Below are 6000 nucleotides of genomic sequence, written 5' to 3'. Positions count from 1 at the left end.
TCAGACCAGGGCCCTGTTGCTTTTCCATGGGATGATCCCAGGGACACAGCTGGGGGGGGGTGGGGGTCCCTGGAGCTGCAGCTGCCTAAAGCAGCCTTTGGGGTGGTGATGCCTTCAAATATAGCAAAGCAACACCTCCAGGTGCCTTATAGAGCCCCATACACTCGGATATGTCATCACTGAAGCAGCCTGGTAGTCTGCATCACTGCTGGAGGTGTGGGATCTTCAACTCTGTGCCCCCAGTGCTTGCAGCTGAATGTAAGCACCACACAATGCAGCATGTAGCATGTAGGTTCTGTCTCTTTTTCCATACACCATTATCTCCTGCTGCTTTAGAATTGTCTTCTTTGAATAAACATATTAACTGCACCTCTTTGTCTTGGCTCCTGAAAGTCTTTCCAATGGATGACAAGCTTCGGTTAGGATGAAGAAAGGATGTTCAAGCCAGTGTCACATGAAACACATTAGACAGAGATTCACGGTGTTGACTGGTATTTAAGAATCCAGAAGGGCAGACCTAACACCCCCATCCTCTCTCAAGCACTGTTGATGTCTCATAGGTTAAGACTGTGGATCCTTAGGACACTTTTCCCTTCATAAGGCTATTTCTCTGCCTAATGTGTCAGTAGAAAGGACTAATACAAGTAGCTATTTTCCCCCTTTTATGGTATGAACTACCAGACTAGAGACACAGACATACCCAGCATAACCCCAAGTACTCATACACAGCAGAGCTCCCAGGAGCATTGTGCCTCTTCTCTAAACATGACACTTAATGTTGAAAATCCACAGGACTTTATGCTACTGCTATATGCGATGGAAAGAATCTATGGAGACAGTAAGCAGTGCTCAAAAATGTTTGCACTTCTATGCACTGAAACAGTTCTGGATCACAGCATCACACTAGGAGGATACTATTAAGGAGCTGGTAGTGCCACTGTTTCTGTCACAATTACTTTTAGCTAGAGACTTGTCAATGACAATCTGCTTTCTCCTGCAGACACAATATTCCCCTTGGGATAAAGCAGGTAGCAGATGCACTATTTCCTCAGTTGTGAGGTTCCTGACACAAAGTAAGATTGGCAAAAGGATTCTGCAATCTACTCAGATCAGTTCATTTCCATGAGATGTTGTCAGATGCAAAGGCAGCAAAGAACATTCGGGTTTGGTGTCACCTGGATTTCCTGGTGCTGTACAAGGGAACGTGAATATATATATACCAAAATATCTAGCCCAATATTGTTCCTTTACATCAGTGGAAAGCTGGTCACTATTCTGAAGAAGATGGAGTAAGGAAATGACTGATGATTGCAGACCAGATCTCCTAATCAGATGTTGCACAAGTAAAGCAACTGATGTTCCTCCAAGGGCCAGGCTGTAACACCTACCACTGCTATCAGATTGCCAAGTACCGCTTTTCACGTCGGTAGCACCTCCCTAGCTAGATCTAGAAGGTTTGTGAACCCAACTGAACTTTCTAGCTGTTGATTTTCAGCTAACATGTTTCACAATCCCCCCCTTCCATGTTCTCTGCCCTTTTGCATAATGCAGAGGGCACTGAGAGGGAAGTCTGGCCTTTTTCTACCCAAGACCACTTGGCAGTGTACAACAAAACATCCAGATGTGCACACCTTCAAAACACCTACCTTTAAAACAAATAAGATGCTATTAAACTGCACACTGCAGTGCGAGGGAGGAAAGCAAGAACATCATGTAAGATGTGGTGCTGCTGCTGATCCTCCTTTTGGCCCCATGAAGTCCCCCTCTTTCCATAAGGAATAAATGGTTATGAGAGCAGGGTAAAGTGCTGGTTTGTTCTGTGTTGGGATTTGGCTTTGTTCTTGAATGATAATTCAGGATGTTACAGCTCTGGAAAAGAAAAAGATCCCATTAAACATTATCTTACAATGAATTGCCACAGACCAGTCAGCCTCACCTCTGTGCCTGGCAGGGTCTGGGAGCAGATTCTCCTGGAAGGCATGCTAGGGCACATGAAGAACAACAAGGTACTTGGTGACAGCCAGCATGGCTTCACTAGAGGGAAATCCTGCCTGACCAATTTGGTGGCCTTCTATTACGGGGCTACAGTCTTTTCAGTTCAGGGGGTAGATGGAGGGAAGCTGGAAGTGTCAGTGGTGAGTACTCTGTATTTAATGCTTAATGCATTTAGCATATGAACAACTAGGAGATAAGGAATAGAACCTTGTCAGTGTAAAAACAAGTAACAGACCATAAACTCCATTATGCAAGGGCAAGTGCTAATAGTACTGAACACATGTTGTGACTTGCAATAGTCTTGCAAAATGGAGCCTTGGTTCATGATGGTAATTCCCTAACGGAACACTCAAGGGGTGGCTTGGTTTTGACACCTCAGGTGAATCCAAGTGCACTTCAGGCAAAGCAAATACATTCTGTTGCTAACATTCACTTAAAGCTTTAGGTAAGACTTCATGTGAACATACTTTAGTCCAAAGTAGGTAGAAATACCAGCTTTCCTTTGAATTCTCTTGCTCAGATTGCTCTTCACTTGGTAATTTTTATCTCTTATTTGTGGCTTTCGTCTTAACACTCACACAATCTCTTCCAAGAAGAACAACAAACTGGTTTGCATGTGCTGAACACATAAAACAACTATTGCAATGTGGCCTGAGAGCTTCACAAACACAGATGGACTTCATATCACAGTTGCTAACACCAATACTGCTTTGCACAACAGCATGAGCAGCCTATCCACAACCATTCAATTGCACAGTGTGGAACATCACACTTGTGGGCTAAGCTGTAAGCCAGCTCTTCCATTCCCATTCTGGGACAGCAATTAGCACTGCCCTGTAAACAAGAGAGAAAGGATGCAGTTACAGGTACCACCCCGTAGTGCAGAGGATACCACAGTGATCCTCATTAGCTGGGGATGGAGAACAGCATGCACTCTGTGGTACCACAGGCTCTGGAGGGAGGTTGGCTTGCAATGGGGTGTGAGAAAGGAGGCTCTGCTGACTTTCCTAAAGCCTGGTGTTTTCTTACATTTTCTTTATAGAAGTTACTAAGGAAATGGTGTCTCCACCCTGTAAATAAAACCTGTAAGAAGATGTTTAGGGTCAGATTCAGTGTGTCTACAAACTGGTAGAGTGGCTACCAAACTGGTGCAGGGTGGCTACAAAAGTGGCTTCAGGCTGCTGGACTCTCTATAGGCAGAGAGTCCTATAGAAGTCCTATAATAGAAGTCCTATAGTCCTGGAGAATACTGAAGACTACCTGGGGCTGGTTGTGTCTTTTGGATTCACCTTCATTGAGCAGTTCTGCAGATAGCTGGGAAGCAAAATCAGGGAAGACTTACATTCCTGAGATGTAAATACTACTGGAATCTGGAAGCTGGCACAGGGCAGGCATAAGATCCACCAAGAGATTTAGGCACTTTGCCTTGTTGAACCTCATCCCATTGGCCACAGCCCATTGATCCAACCTGTCCAGATCCCTCTGCAGAGCCTCCAGGACTCCCACCTGAAGATGAGGACACTCAAGAGGAGTCTATTGCACAGAACTCGGTAGTAGGTTCATTGAACATCTTTTTCAATACAAAACATCTACTTCATCCAATTTCCCCATAAAAAGACACTGAAATGCACCAGAGGAAGGGGAGAGCAACTCCTTCAGGATGCACCTCCCCTCCCCTGCTTTGGCTGAAACTCTTCAACATGCTTTGACACTGGGACTGAAGGCAGCATTTCTCTTTCCCCATGAGATGCCTAGAATATGGAATGAGCTGCTAAGCCATCACCCTTTGCTGTGGTCTTTCTTAGTGGCATACAGCTAAGACCCAGGTATTTTATTTAGGGAATATGGTTAATGATATTACCAGTATTCTTTCCAACAGTGAACTGCCTCCAGCTTCACCTTTCCCTCCCCAGGAAAAGAGGCTTCTTCCAGAGCTTAGGAAAACTGTGTCAGTGTCCCATATATACCCCCACATCTCGACCTCAGTATCACATAACATCCTCAAGTTAAAGCAACACTGGTCTTGTCAGAACAAGCTAGTTCTCCCTTCCATGCTGCGGCTGATGGGGTAATAGAAGCACATGATGGTTGATTCCCTTGCTTCAGTTCTGTCAGTGGTGGTGTTGTGGCAGCTTGTAGAAAGCCCCAGCTGAAGTAAGATGGTTTTGCTGCAGAAGGTCTTTGTCCTTTCTGGATTCTTCCCTTTGGTACAACCAAGCAGTACTTCCCTGTTCATGGAAACCCAATTGATGAGTATGGTGAAGTTTATGTGCTCAAGAGAGTCCCTTCTTGCTCTAATTTTATAGATGGAGAACCTAAGCTCTTTATAAGCCAAGCAATCTTCACCTGGCAATGTCTATGCCTTTAGGATGCTTTTCTCCCACTGCTTCTTCCCATTCCATCTCCTGGGTAGTTCTTTGGATTAGTGAATGCTTATAAAGCTCACTAAACCCTTGCAGGAAGGATGCTAGGAGTAAAATCATAGATGTAAGTCTGAGAGACTTCTCCAGAGACCATCTAGTCCTTGCCTGAGTCTTTCTCACAGACCACGCTTCCTAGACCAATAAACCCATTATTCCTTTGCCCTGTATTTCTTCAGAGTCTCAAGATCCCTGAAAAAGGGATTATTGGGTTGTTCTGTCCTTTCTAACAGGTCTTATCCTCTATAATATAACAATTAAAACAGTAACAACAAAAATAGCTACAATTCAAAATGTAGTTCCAGTTAGAAGCATAGAATCCCAGACTGGATTGGGTTGGAAAGGACCTTAAAATCATCCAATTCCAACCCCCTGCCATAGGCAGGGATACCTCACCCTAAACCATGTCACCCAAGGCTCTGTCCAGCCTGGCCTTGTACACTGCCAGGGATGGAGTATTCACCACTTCCTTGGGCAACCCATTCCAATTGCCCAAAATGAAATGTCCAATATGAAATATTTCCTCTCTTTTGAATCCTTCTTTTTTCCCCCTTGTATTTTAATCTCCATCAAACCTTCTGAAGTGGCTTCCAAGTATTCACATCACCATTTTGGAAAGAAACTGTCCATTATTATCAAAAGTGAGAGCAATTGGAGCTCAGGCAAACAGAGAACACTGCCCACTTGTCTTCTATCTAAGCACCCAAGCTAGATTCACAAAGAATTAAAGCTCTTTTAAACCATATATGCAAAATGGTGCTTTGCTTCCCTCAAATGACAAGTTGTGACTCACGAGTCACTCTTTCCCCATCACAAGGGGAACCAAACCTAGATCTTCCAAGCAATGACTTCGTTTATGATCTTTCCTACAAGTGGTCTGTGTAAGACAGAAAACAAAACCAACAGTTTATTAACTCCTGAGAGACTTCTAATATTAGCAGTTCTGTCAATATCCGGATGCCTGAAGGTTTGTGTGTGTTTTTAATTCCCTTATCTATTTAGGAATGGTTGTCTGCCCTTCAGCTAGGTCTTCTTCCTGCCCTGCATGGAAGGGACTCAATCCCAAAGTGCCACATTTGCCAAGTTTCCCAGACTTCTGCCATCACTTGCAGGTTGTTGTCCCAGCTTTTTGCTTGGGTGAACTGATAGAGCAAGCAGAAAGAAGGAGCTTGGTGGCTCTTGATAGGCCCTGGAAAAGGCAGAAGGAAGATCCAGTGTCACAAGACAGGGCGAGGATCATTTATGGTACCCCCAGACAATTCCAACCTCCCTGTAGCTCCTGTGCAGTAGATTCCAAAGGAGTCCCACTCTCAAGAGTGGAGACAAGCCCCTCTTATTGATAGGGCAGTGATAACAAGCTGCCTTAGGCAAGATTCTTGCTGCTGTGAACCAAGCATTTCTTTACCAGCAATAGCAGCTCACCAAAGAAGACACTTGCAAACCAACCTGCTGAACACATTGAGGAGGAAGAGATCTCCTGAGTGGCAAACCACATAACTTGTCACATTCAAACAGCAGCTCAGAGGCAGATGGTACAGGAAGAACATCTGTGGTTTATGTCTCCCTGTTACCATTGTGTTCCTAT

This window comes from Melopsittacus undulatus, chromosome 1, assembly GCF_012275295.1.
Source record: "Melopsittacus undulatus isolate bMelUnd1 chromosome 1, bMelUnd1.mat.Z, whole genome shotgun sequence".
NCBI lineage: Eukaryota > Metazoa > Chordata > Aves > Psittaciformes > Psittaculidae > Melopsittacus > Melopsittacus undulatus.
Note: the sequence above shows the minus strand (reverse complement) of the source record.